Below are 14585 nucleotides of genomic sequence, written 5' to 3' on the forward strand. Positions count from 1 at the left end.
TTATAGGCGCACACCACCACGCTCTAATTTTTGTATTTTTAGTAGAGATGGGTTTCTCCGGGCTGGTCTTGAAATCCTGATCTCAGGTAATCCACCCACCTCGGCCTCCCAAAGTGCTAGGATTATAGGAGTGAGCCACTGCACCCAGCAATAAAAGAACTATATTACTGTTAACTATTATTACCACTGTAATTCTTCAGGTGCCCTCACTCTTATCCTTTGAGGCCCACACATTAGTCGTCCGATTTCAGGGAGAGGCAGGACCTGACAGCTTGGGCAAGGTATCTACCCAAAGCAAGAGGCAGGGAACAGCTGCAGAGTCCACTTGCAACCTGGAACTGGGGCCAGTTAGCCAATGCCCTAGAGCCAAAGGAGCCTGGAGTCAGTGCTGTGAGTCAGGCAGCAGGGAGATCATGCTGGTGCCAGATGGAATCTGATGATCTCCACACATTTCCTCTCCACTTATCATCATAGCAACAGATATCCCCTGAAGAGAGGATTCCTAGTGTTCCCGGTGCAACCACACCTGGGAGTGGTCCCTGGACTCTGGACTAATAACATACAAACTTTACCTCTGCTGGGAAACTTTTCCTGAACACGCCCTGCTTGGACAGGGAGGCTCCAGGTATTTGGTTATTCCACAGTTTGCCCCAACCCGGGCTCCAGACCCAGGCCTGACCCAGTGTTGGGAAGATAAGGATCAAATCAACTTATTAAATGCTCAGGGCCCAGCACCAGTTTGGACACCAAACACTGATTGATAGTAAGTAGAATCACATGGCCCTTCTGGCTGGCGCCTTCCCCCTCCACCTCCAGAGCATCCTCTTTATCATTCTTGTCCTCATTGCACTTCCTCCACCCACTATTTTACTTCTCTCTCAAGAGAAAGGACAGCCTGTGCACATTTTAAGCTTCAGACCTTTACTATAGCTTGGCTTCTGGTAGGTACTCATGGAAGGGGTTTTACACATTCCGTTTAAATTGAGTGGATGCAATGTTACAAAGCTAACATTTGGGCTGGAGAGTTAGGCTTGGACCTCAAATGAGAAAACTGGGAATGCTACAGTTTGAATTGTATCTCATAAAATATGGGACATCAAAAGAGATTCAGGCTGGGCACGGTGGCTCATGCCTGTAATCCCAGCACTTTAGAAGGCCAAGGTGGGCGAATCACCTGAGGTCAGGACTTCGAGACCAGCCTGGACAACATGGTGAAACCCCATATCTACTAAAAATACAAAAATTAGCTGGGCATGGTGGCACGAACCTGTAGTCTCAGCTACTCGGGAGGATGAGGCACGAGAATCGCTTGAACCCAGGAGGAGGAGGTTGCTGTGAGTCCGAATTGTGCCACCACACTCCAGCCTGGGTGACGGAGCGAGACTGTCTCAAAAAGAGATTTGGGGTCAGGTGCAGTGGCTCATACTTGTAATAATCCCAGCACTTTGGGAGGGCAAGGTGGGAGGATTGCGTAAAGCCAGGAGTTCGAGACCAGCCTGGGCAACATAGTGATACCCCCTGTCTGTATAAAAAATTTTGTTAAATCAAAACCTAAATACCAAGTCTCCTTAAACTATTACATACAACTGTTGGCTGGGTGCAGTGGCTCACCTGTAATCCTGTAATCCCAACACTTTGGGAGGCCAAGGTGAAAGGATCGTTTGAGGCTAGGAGTTCAGGACCAGCCTGGATAACACAGCTAGACCTCGTCTCTACTAAAAATGAGAGAGAGAGATTTTGAAACAAAGGGATGTTTTTCAGACACTTCTGTCCCACCTCCAGGGCATCAGTATAGAGAACAGAGACACAATAGCAAACAAGTGGCCATATAGGCATACGAGGCCAAGGACTCGGCCTGGAAAGGGACACTTTCTACAACAGTGTGGATCTCAATGGAAGGAGGAGGGAAAGCAATTCAATTACTTGATTCAAGGAATCAAACTAATTCAATGCCTGCTTTTTTTTTTTTTTTTTTTTTTTTTAGATAGAGTTTTGCTCTGTATTGCCCAGGCTGGAGTGCAATGGCTTGTGATCTTGGCTCACTGCAACCTCCGTCTCCTGGGTTCAAGCAATTCTCCTGCCTCAGCCTCCCAAGTAGCTGGGATTACAGGCTAATTTTGTATTTTTAGTAGAGATGGGTTTTCGCCATGTTGGTCAGGCTTGTCTAGAACTCCTAACCTCAAGTGATCCACCCACCTCAGCCTCCCAAAGTGCTGGGATTACAGGCGTGAGCCACTGTGCCCGGCCCCCAATGTCTGCTTTTACTACTCAAAAGATTGTGATTACATTAATAACCATTTGCAAAGCACCTATCTTTGAGTTCCAGAAATGGACTATCAAAGTATTCAGATCAGAAAATAATAACAGCTTGGCTGGGCAAGGTGGCTCACACATGTAATCCCAGCACTTTGGAAGGCCAAGGTGGGCTGATTACTTCAGGCTAGGAGTTCGAGACCAGCTTGGCCACCATGGTGAAACCCCATTTCTACTGAAAATACAAAAATTAGCCAGGTGTGGTGCTGCTCGTCTGTAGTTCCAGCTACTCGGGAGGCTAAGGCACAAGAATTGCTCGAACCTGGGAGGCAGGGGTTGCAGTGAGCCCAGATCTCGCCACTGCACTCCGAGCTAGGTGATAAGAGTGAGACCCTGTTTCGGAAAAAAAAAAAGAAAAAGATAATAACAGGATGATGGCCGGGCGCGGTGGCTCAAGCCTGTAATCCCAGCACTTTGGGAGGCCGAGACGGGCGGATCACGAGGTCAGGAGATCGAAACCATCCTGGCTAACACGGTGAAACCCCGTCTCTATTAAGAAATACAAAAAACTAGCCGGGCGAGGTGGCGGGCGCCTGTAGTCCCAGCTACTCAGGAGGCTGAGGCCGGAGAATGGCGTGAACCCGGGAGGCGGAGCTTGCAGTGAGCTGAGATCCGGCCACTGCACTCCAGCCTGGGCGACAGAGCGAGACTCTGTCTCAAAAAAAAAAAAAAAAAAAAAAAAAAAGAATAACAGGATGATTTTCCTAGGGAAGACACTATGTGCCTGGCCCCATATTAAGAGTTTTACATTCATTTTGCCTTTTTTGTTTTAGAGATGAGGTCTCACTCTGGTTCGAGGCTGTAGTGAGCTATGATGGCACCACCGCACTCCAATCTGGGGAGCTGCAGTGCAATGGTGCCATCATAGCTCACTGTAGCCTCAAACTCCTGGGCTCAAACAAGCTCAAACTCCTGGGTTCAATCCTCCCATTTCAGTTTCCCTACTTGCTGGAGTTTCAGGCGTGAGCCACTGTGCTGGCTTATTTTGCATTTAATGTTTATTACTCTGTGTGGCAGCTAACATTTTAACAAACAAATTAAGACACAGAGATATTAAGTAAATTGCACTGATCACACAGCTAAGGGCTGGTAGCTTGAAGCAAAACATCCACAACTTGGTATTAGATTGGAGAGTACCATTTGTGATGTATACTGAAAGTCTGAGTCTGGGCTACAACGAGAGGTTAGTCATAATGAGAAAATCCAACCATCCATATTCTCAGGAAGCTCACCAACTGGTACAGAAGATAATGACTGGAAAATTAGCTTTGTACAGGTGAAGATCAATTGCCAGGACTGTGAGTGCCCACCCAACAGGATCACTGAAGGCTCTTTAGAGCTGGATGATTTAGGAATTTGCAATGCAGGGAATGGCACAGGAAATAGCCAGCGCATGGCAAGGAGGAGGGGGGATTAGGAAGTACTCAGGGACTGGCAAGGGTTCAAAATTATTCTTGACTCTTCTCTCACATCACGTATCTGATCCACCTGCAAATCCTATATCCAGTGGCAAAAGCACATGAAAAGATGCTCAATACCATGTAATTAGGGGAATGTAAATTAAAACCACAATGAGATTTGCGTGCCTATTAGAATGGCTAAAATTAAAAAAGACTAATTATACCAAATGTTGATGAAGATGGGGAGCAATTAGAATTCTCAAATACTGCTGGTGGGAATGTACAACCACTTTGAAAATTCTTTTTCTTTTTTTTTTTTTTTTTTTTTTTGAGATGGAGTCTCGCTGTGTCACCCAGGCTGGAGTGCAGTGGCACGATCTTGGCTCACAGCAACCTCTGCCTCCCAGGTTCAAGCAATTCTTCTGCCTCGGCCTCCCAAGTAGCTGGGACTACAGGCACATGACTAATTTTGTATTTTTAGTAGAGACGGGGTTTCATCATGTTGGCCAGGGTGGTCTCGAACTGGCTGGTCTCCTGACCTCGTGATCTGCCTGCCTCAACCTCCCAAAGGCTGGGATTACAGGCGTGAACCACCATGCCCAGCCTGAAAACTGTTTCTTAAAAACTTAAATAGGGCCAGGGGCGGTGGCTCACGCCTGTAATCCCAGCACTTTGGGAGGCTGAGGTGGGCAGATCACGAGGTCAGGAGTTTGAGACCAGCCTGACCAACAGTGGAACCCCGTCTCTACTAAAAATACAAAAAAGTTAGCTGGGCACGGTGATGCGCACCTGTAATCCCAGCTACTCAAGAGGCTGAGGCAGGAGAATCACTTGAACTCGAGAGGTGGAGGTTGTAGTGAGCCGAGATCACACCACTGCACCCCAGCCTGGATAACAAAGGGAAACTGTCTCAAAAAAACAAACAAACAAACAAAAAAAAAACCTTAAATATACACCTATCATATCACCTAGCCACTCCAAGAAAAATGAATACATATCTCCACACAAAGCTTTTAGATAGCTTTGTTTGTTACAATCCCAAACTGGAAACAACCTAAATGTCAACAGGTGACTGGATAAACAAATTATAGATAAAAAACAAATCTATCCATACAGTGGAATTTTACTCAACAAAAGGAATAAATTATTGATAAAATATAAATATTACGGCCGGGCGCGGTGGCTCACGCCTGTAATCCCAGCACTTTGGGAGGCCGAGGCGGGCGGATCACAAGGTCAGGAGATCGAGACCACGGTGAAACCCCGTCTCTACTAAAAATACAAAAAATTAGCCGGGCGCGGTTGTAGGCGCCTGTAGTCCCAGCTACTCAGGAGGCTGAGGCAGGAAAATGGCGTGAACCCGGGAGGCGGAGCTTGCAGTGAGCCGAGATCGCGCCACTGCACTCCAGCCTGGGCAACAGAGTAAGACTCCGTCTCAAAAAAAAAAAAAAAAAAAAATATATATATATATATATATATATATATATAAATATTACAAACTGTGCTAAAAGAAGCAAAAGAGAACATACTGTATGATTTTTTTTTTTTTTTTTTTGAGGCGGAGTTTCACTCTTGTTGCCCAGGCTGGAGTACAATGGCACAATCTCGGCTCACCGCAACCTCCGCCTCCCAGGTTCAAGCAATTCTCCTGCCTCAGCCTCCCTAGTAGCTGGGATTATAGGCATGTGCCACCAGGCCCAGCTAATTTTGTATTTTTAGTAGAGATGGGGTTTCTCCATGTTGGTCAGGCTGGTCTTGAACTCCCGACCTCAGGTGATCCACCCGCCTCGGCCTCCCAAAGTGCTGGGATTACAGGCGTGAGCCACTGCGCCCGGCGATCTTTTTTTTAATTTTAAATTTTTTAGAGACAAAGTCTGGCTCTATAGTCCAGGCTGGAGGGCAGTGGAGCCATCTCGGCTCACTGCAGCCTCTGTCTCCCAGGCTCAAGCCATCCTCCTACCTCAGCCTCCTGAGTAGCTGGAACTACAGGTACACACCACCATGTCAGGCTAATTTTTTTTTTTTTTTTTTTTGAGACCGAGTTTCTCTCTGTCACCCCTGCTGGAGTGCAGTGGTATGATCTCCGCCCACTGCAACCTCCACCTCCTAGGTTCAAGTGATTCTCCTGCCTCAGCCTCCCAGGTAGCTGGGATTACAGGCAAGAGCCACCGCACCCGGCTAATTTATGTGTTTTTAGTAGAGACGGGGTTTCGCCATGTCAGGCTGGTCTCGAACTCCTGACATCAAGTGATCCACCCACCTAGGCCTACCAAGGTGGTGGGATTACAGGTGTGAGCCACCATGCCCGGCCTATAAGACTATTTATATAAAACTCTAGGCCGGGCGCGGTGGCTCGCACCTGTAATCCCAGCTACCTGGGAGACTGAGGTAGGAGAATCACTTGAATCTGGGAGGCAGGGTTGCAGTGAGTCCAGATCACACCATTGCACTCCAGCCTGGGTGACAGAGTGAGACTATGCCTCAAAAAAAAAAAAAAAAAAAAAAAAAAAAAAAAAAAAAAAAAAAAAAAAACCCAAAAAAACAAACTCTATAAATTACACACAAATCTAAAGTGACAGAAACCAATCTAAAGTAACAATGGTTGTGGAGAGGATACAAGGAGACACAAGGACGTTTTGGTGCATGATAGGTATGTTCCATTTGCCTGACTCCAGGGGCCCCTTCTGAGTCACTGGAAGAAGTGTGGGGCCATTGACTAAAGGACAGGGCTATTAACTCTTCCTGGGTTTTTCCAGGCTCATGCCAGCCCTAGCGGTTTCCTTAGGTATGCAGTTGCATAGGGGGATAATTTACTCTCTAAGAAACCATCTAATCCAAATCCCTTGCATTCCTGATGAGACTCAGTGCCAGGACCCTGGGCTACATTATACACACCACAGGGACAAGGCGAGGCCCCCACCCCTGACCTCTACCCTGCACCCCCTGAAGCATCAGCTTTCGCCAACACTTAATTCTTCCGTCACTTGCAGTTCAGCAATCAAACAGGGAAGGACTTGCAGGGGTAGGGAGTTTGGGTTCAAAGTCAGGGAGAAACTGCGGGTGAATGCTAAGGCCTGTCCAGAGGCGGGTGGACCCAACCGCAAGCTCCTCCAGCCTTGCCGCAGCTCCTGACAACATCCTCATCCTCCTTGGTGAAAACCGGAGGGGAATGTCAGGCCTTGGAGTCAACCCGAGAGTCTCCCCGTCCGCAGGTGACCGGGGGCAAGTGACGTGCCCTGTTTCGAGGGGCCTCCCATGTAAATCGAGGCCAAAGGCTCCAGGCTGTCCGATCGCAGCGCCCGCGCCCGAGGCCGCCAGAACGCACCGTCAGGAAGGCGCAGAGGAACTCCGAGATCCCAGTCTGAGCCCGCGCTTGGGATCAGACGGCTCGCGGGGCATCGCGGGAGTCGCGTCCCTGACGTCACCGTGGGGCGCCTATGCGCAGGGGATCTTGAGCCGGGCTACTGGGGCTCTGGAGCTCTAGCCAGTCCCGCGTCCCAGAGCCTTCTTCTCGGAGGCGTCGTCTCTTTCGTGTGGAGGACGGATGAAAGAAAGTCGCAGGGATGAGAGGGAGCAAGGGCGGGACGTCGCAGGCTTCGGACATTGTGTCGCCCCCGGCCCTGAACCGTCCCTGACTTCCCAGTGTGGCTCAGAGGCTCTGGACCAGCTCCTCACACTGCATGCTCGGTGTCCAGTTTGCAGCTCTTACTAGGTTAATTTCTCTCAGCAATTAGATTGTGAGCTGCGGAAGGGCAGCCCTGTAAGGTTGCCCAAGTGGTTTCATCTTGCCCTCTGCCTGAACACTACCGATTTATCAAGACAGGGCAATTGCAGTGGAGAAATAGTAATTCACGCGCGGAACGGGCTGTGCGGAAGACCGGAGTTATATTATTACTCAAATTAGTCTCCCCGAAAACTCGGATCAGAGGGTTTTGTTTTTTGTTTTTGAGACGGGAGTCTCGCTCTGTTGCCCAGGCTGGAGTGCAGTGGTGCGATCTCCAGTTATTTTTACACCGTTATCTGCCAGGACTGGTATATATGTTTTCTTTTTTTGTTTTTGGTTTTTGATTGTCGTTGCTTTTTTATTTTTAAGAGTGAAGTTGGAACACTTGTTCAAGTCGGCTATTTTTCATTTTCACGATCTTATGTACCAGGAAGTTTGTGCACATAGTGAATAGCAGCTGGGATAAAGGGGCATTTTTGTGGCTCGTTTGAATTTAAAAACACCCTCGCTCACCACTTTAGCGAGTTGATTAAGCTTAATCTTACTAATAAAAACTAATCTGACATCACCACCTATGAAATATTCTTGCCAAAAATGTTTAATTCAGTCAAGCCTTCAGACCTAACTTCAGTTTACAGGAAATAAAGGAGATAAAGGAACAAGTTAATAGACACTATGATGAAGCAATGAGATAAATCCAGAATGTGAGATATTCTGCAAGACACCTAATTTGGTCTTTTCAAAACATCAGTATCTGGTCAGGAGCAGTAGCTCATGCCTGTAAACCAAATACTTGGGGAGGCCAAGGTGGGAGGATCACTTGAGCCCAGGAGTTCCAGACCAGCCTGGGCAACACAGTGAGACCCTGTCTCTACAAAAAATTAAAGAATTTGCTGGACATGGTGGCGCACACCTGTAGTCCCAGCTACTGTGGAGGCTGAGGTGGGAGGATCGTTTAAGTCCAGAAAGTCGAGGCTTCAGTGAGCTATGATTGCGCCACTGAATTCCATCCTGGGTAACAGAGCAAGACCCTGTCTGTGAAAAAAAAAAATCATTTAAAAAAGAAAAGAGATAGGGAGACTGTTCTGGATTTAAAGAGACAGTCAAATACAATGTGTGAACCCTGACTAAATCCTCGCTTGAAAAAACATCTATAAAACACATTTTGGGGGCAATTAGGGGATAGTCTGAAAATGCATTAAACATTAGGTAATAGGCCCGGCACAGTGGCTCATGCCTGTAATCCCAGCACTTTGGGAGGCCAAGGCGGGTAGATCACGAGGTCAGGAGATCAAGACCATCCTGGCTAACACGGTGAAACCCCGTCTCTACTAAATATACAAAAATTAGCTGGGTGCGGTGGCAGGCGCCTGTAGTCCCAGCTACACTGGAGGCTGAGGCAGGAGAATGCCGTGAACCTGGGAGGCGGAGCTTGCAGTGAGTGGAGATCGCGCCACTGCACTCTAGCCTGGGCAACAGAGCGAGATTCTGTCTCAAAAAAAAAAAAAAAAAAAAAAAAGTAATAGAAGTGATAATGGCATTATTGTTATACAATGAGGTATTTAAGGGTAAAATACTATTATGTCTGCAATTTCATTTCAAATGTTTGGTAAAAAAGATTATACAAGGCCGGATGAGGTGGCTCACGCCTGTAATCCCAGCACTTTGAGAGGGTGAGGCGGGCAGATCAGGAGGTCAGGAGTTCGAGATCAGCCTGGCCAACATAGTGAAACCCCGTCTCTACTAAATATACAAAAAATTACCTGGGCATGGTAGTGTGTGCCTGTAATCCCAGCTACTCAGGAGGCTGAGGCAGGAGAATGGCCTGAACCCAGGAGGCAGAGCTTGCAGTGAGCCGAGATGGCGCCACTGCACTCCAGCCTGGGCGACAGAGCAAGACTCTGTCTCAAAAAAAAAAAAAAAAAAAGATTATACAGGCCGGGGGCAGTGGCTCACGCTGTAATCCCAGTTACTCAGGAGGAAAATCGCTTGAACCCAAGAGGCGGAGGTTGCCACGAGCCAACGTTGTGCCACTGCACTCCAGCCTGGGTGACAGAGCAAGACTCTGTCAAAAAAAAAAAAAAAAAAAAAAAAGATTGGCCGGGCGCGGTGGCTCAAGCCTGTAATCCCAGCACTTTGGGAGGCCGAGGCGGGTGGATCACGAGGTCAGGAGATCGAGACCATCCTGGCTAACATGATGAAACCCCGTCTCTACTAAAAATACAAAAAACTAGCCGGGCGTGGTGGCGGGCGCCTGTAGTCCCAGCTACTCGGAGGCTGAGGCGGGAGAATGGCGTGAACCCGGGAGGTGGAGCTTGCAGTGAGCCGATATCGCGCCACTGCACTCCAGCCTGGGCGACAGAGCGAGACTCCGTCTCAAAAAAAAAAAAAAAAAAAAAAAAAAAAAAAGATTATACATACATTGGGATTTTTTTTTTTTTTTTTTTTCCCGAGACAGAGTCTTGCTCTGTCAGCTTAGGCTGGAGGGCAGTGGCACAACCTCGGCTCACCGCAACCTTTGCCTCCCGGGTTCAAGCGATTCTCCTGCCTCAGCCTCCCGAGTAGCTGGGACTACAGGCACCCACCACCACGCCCGGCTACTTTTTGCATTTTTAGTATAGACAGGGTTTTGCCATGTTGGCCAGGCTGATCTTGAACTCCTGACCTCAAGTGATCTGCCCGCCTTGGCCTCCCAGTGCTGGGATTACAGGCATAAGCCACTGTGCCTGGCGTATACACTGGGATTTTAAGGTCTACATGTAAAAAAAAAAAAGAAAACAAAAAGGTCTACATGTAAAAAAAAAAACAAAAAGAAATGTAAAATACATAAGGAAAGCATATATGGCACTATGTTAACAATTTTTTTTAAGTTTGATGGGCACACTGGTGTTTAATGTACTATTCTTTACACTTTTCTGTTTCTTTTTTTTTTTTTTTTTTTTTTTGAGATGGAGTCTCGCTCTGTCACCCAGGCTGGAGTGCAGTGGCCGGATCTCAGCTCACTGCCTCCCGGGTTTACGCCATTCTCCTGCCTCAGCCTCCCAAGTAGCTGGGACTACAGGCGCCTGCCAACTCGCCCGGCTAGTTTTTTGTATTTTTTAGTAGAGACGGGGTTTCACCGTGTTAGCCAGGATGGACACTTTTCTGTTTCAAAGTGGGTTTTCTTTTTTTTTCAGACGGAGTCTTGCTCTGTTGCCCAGGCTTGAGTGCAGTGATGCGATCTTGGCTCACTGCAACCTCTGCCTCTTGGGTTCAATGGATTCTCCTGCCTCAGCCTCCTGAGTAGCTGGGATTACAGGCGTGCACCACCAGGCACGGCTTTTTTTTTTTTTTTTTTTTTTGTATTTTTAGTAGAGACAGGGTTTCATCATGTTGGCCAGGCTGGTCTTGAACTCCTGGCCTCAAGTGATCTGCCCACCTTGGCCTCCCAAAGTGTTGGGATTACAGGCGTGAGCAACCATGCACAGCCCTCAAAGTTTTTTTTGAATGTAAACAGTTTTATTGAGAAACAGGTACCTGTTTGCATTGTAGAATATAAAACTTGGCTTATGCTCGATAAACAATAACCATTACCCCAATTCACAGAACACACAATTAGATTCAAAGTTTTCACATAAATTGGACAAAAAAATATATCCTTGCCACAAGCCATCTGTGGATGAAGGCGAAAAGCCTACTGACCCTGTGGTAGAACAGGCCTTGCTTCCTCCAAGGCACCTTCTTGGTCAGGAGGGCGTGGTGGGAGAAACTCCTGGTTAGTAGGCAGATTGCCAGTCTCTTCCCCAACTAGACCTCAGTTATCCTTTCGAAAAGTGAAAGTGGAAGTTGGATTAGATTCAGATAGAACCAGAAAGTTCCTTGTAAGATTATAGGTGTTTATTCTAGTTATCTATTGCTCTATAACAAATTACTCCAAATCAGTGGCTTACAACTGCCATTTTAAGGCCAGGTGTAGTGACTCATGCCTGTAATCCCAGCACTCTGGGAGGCCAAAGTGGGAGGATCGCTTGAGGTTAGGAGTTTAAGACCAGCCTCGGCAATATTTATTTCCATAGGTATTGATTTATTTTAGGGGTAAAGTACTATGATGTCTGCAATTTCATCTCAAATAAAAATAAATAAATAGAGATGGACCGGGTCTTGCTATGTTGCCCAGGCTGGTCTCAAACTTCTGGGCTCAAGCAATCGTCCCACCTTGGTCTCCCAAAGTGCTGGGATTACAGGCATGAGCCACTATGCCCAGCTCCCCCCACCAAAAAAAAAAAAAAAAAAATATATATATATATATATATATATATATATATATATATAATTTTTAAAAAGCTTATTTATTTTTTGGGACAGAATTTTCACTCTTGTTGCCCAGGCTGGAGTGCAATGGTGAGATCTCGGCTTACTGCAACCTCTGCCTCCCGGGTTCAAGTGATTCTCCTGCCTCAGTCTCCCGAGTAGCTGGGACTACTCCACTACACTTGGCTAATTTTTTGTATTTTTAGTAGAGATGGGGGGTTTCACCATGTTGGTCAGGTTGGTCTCAGACTCCCAACCAGGTGATCCGCCCCTCTTGGCCTCCCAAAGTGCTGGGATTATAGGCGTGAGCCACCACGCCCGGCCTATTTGTTTTGTGTGTGTGTTTTTTTAAGTAGTTACCTTTTAATGAACTTCCCTCCATGTGGCCTCAAGCCACCAGGACACAGGCTCCCTCAACACCCTTAATCTTCTCCTCAGCTCTTCTGCTGAAGAATTTGGCCTCCATGATGACAGGCTCCTGTGGGAGCTTTCCCTTTCTCAGAACTTTGTAGTAGTCCAATCACACCACATCAATGATGGGAGCAGCCCCAGACTTGTTTTTAGCAGCATTCACCTGTGTCTGTTCACTGACCAAAGTCCACAATTTGTCAAGGCTGCAAGTTGGGCCGAAACTCTGGTTCCTCTTTAAGTGGTAATGCCTCATACCAACTTTCTAAAAGTAACCTGGGTGGTATTTGTTGAAGCTGATCCTGTGGTGATGCATTCCACCAGCATTATCGTGGCCTCCGGGGTGCTTCTGGAGCTTGCCTTTGCAGCTGTGGCCGTGGCTCATATGGCTCCAAAGTTTCTGGGTCTTCCTCAGTCTGGATGGCATGTTGGTGGCTCAGACGAAAGACCCAAAATACATTTTTTAAAATTAGCTGGGAATGGTGGCATATACCTGTAGTCCCAGTTGCTCGGGAAGCTGAAGCAGGAGGATCGCTCGAGTCCAGGAGGTTGAGGTTACAGTGAGCTATGATCACACCAATGTACTTCGAGACAGAGCAAGACCCTGTCTCGAAAAAATCAAAAACAAGGTTGGGAGCAGTGACTCATGCCTGTAATCCCAGCGCTTTGGGAGGCCGAGGCAGGTAGATCACTTGAGGTCAGGAGTTTGAGACCAGCCTGGTCAACATAGTGAAACCTTGTCTCTACTAAAAATACAAAAAATTAGCCAGGCATGGTGGCATGTGCCTGTAATCCCAGCTACTGGGGAGGCTGAGGCAGAAGAATCACTTGAACCTGGGAGGCGGAGGGTGCAGTAAGCTGAGGATCACATCACTGCACTCCAGCCTGGGAGACAGAATGAGACCCTGTCTCAAAAAAACAAAACAAAAAAATCAAAATAAAAATAAAAACAAATATAACAAAATGGCAGTGAGGGCACACCTTCACTCCCATTTTATTATATTCATAGATTCTGGGAGTCAGGAATTCAGAAAGAATGCAGCATGGATGGCTTGTCTCTGCTCTATGACATCTGGGGCCTCAGTTGGGATGGCAAAAGGCTGAGGTGCTTGATGGCTGGGGCCAGGAGTCATCTGGAGGTGGTATCATTCATGTTTGGCAAGTGATCTATACCAAGATGCTGATATAGACTGAGATCTCTGGCTGTTGGTCAGAACACCTATCCACGGCCTATCCACATGGCCTTGGACTTCTTAAATGGAGTCTTGTGCTCTAAAGGTGAATGTCCCAAGAGAATCAGGCAGAAGTTGTATAGCCTTTTATGAATTAGCCTCAGAGGTCGCCAGCATCACTTCTGCCACGGTGCCAGATTCAAAGATTCAGAGGAGGGAACAGAGACCCCATCTCTCAATGGGAGGAGCACCAAGCCCACAGGATAAGAGAGTATTTGGGTCGGGAGACAATTGTTGAATACATTTTGGGGATGTATTCGGAACACACTGCCACAGCACTCCCCAGGCCTGTCCTCTAGCTGCTTATCTCCCAGCTCTGAGCTAGAGCCCCCAAATTCTGCCCCTGGAGTGGCCTCCTCCTTGCCCAGTACTCTGCCCTGGCTGGCAACTCTGAATAAGCCGTGTACTAGGGTTTGAGTATGGGAAAGAATGGAAGCCTATGAACAGAGCTTTACCAAGAAGAAATCATTTGAAATTCAGGATTTTTTTTTTTTTTTTTTTTTTTGAGACAGACTTTTGCTCTGTCACCCAGGCTGGAGTGCACTGGCGCGATCTTGGCTCACTGCAACTTCTGCCTCCCGGGTTCAGGCCATTCTCCTGCCTCAGCCTCCCGAGTAGCTGGGACTACAGGTGCCCACCACCAAGCCCGGCTAATTTTTTGTATTTTTAGTAGAGATGGGGTTTCACCGTGTCGCCCAGGATGGTCTCGATCTCCTGCCCTCGTGATCCGCCCACCTCGGCCTCCCAAAGTGCTGGGATTACAGGCATAAGCCACTGCACCTGGCAACCCCACCCTTTTTTTTTCTTTTTTGAGACAGAGTCTCACTGTCACCCAGGCTGGAGTGTAATGGCGCGATCTCGGCTCACTGCAACCTCTGCATCCCAGATTCAAGTGATTCTCCTGTCTCAGCCTCCCAAGTAGCTGGGACTACAGGCTCGTGCCACCACACCTGGCTAATTTTTGTATTTTTAGTAGAGACAGGTTTCACCACGTTGGCCAGGCTGGTCTCGAACTCCCGTGCTCAAGTGATCCGCCCTCCTCGGCCTCCCAAAGTGCTGGGATTACAGGTGTGAGTCACCGTGCCCAGCCAGTGTTGCATCCTTTCAACCGGTCCAGAAAGCTGTACAATATTTACAACAAGCTTGAAAGTTATTTATGTCTTTGATAAAAGACTCAAATCCAGAACTGGGGTTGAAAAAAAAAAATGCAATGAAAGA

General features: G+C 47.5%; 1 pseudogene; it reads right to left on the minus strand.

Moving 5' to 3' along the window:
- Positions 1 to 11764: 11764 nt before the first annotated feature.
- On the minus strand, positions 11765 to 14512 carry LOC126963872 (60S ribosomal protein L27a-like; annotated as a pseudogene).
- Between the last annotated feature and the right edge of the window lie 73 nt (positions 14513 to 14585).

This window comes from Macaca thibetana, chromosome 10 (genome assembly GCF_024542745.1).
Source record: "Macaca thibetana thibetana isolate TM-01 chromosome 10, ASM2454274v1, whole genome shotgun sequence".
Taxonomy (NCBI): domain Eukaryota; kingdom Metazoa; phylum Chordata; class Mammalia; order Primates; family Cercopithecidae; genus Macaca; species Macaca thibetana.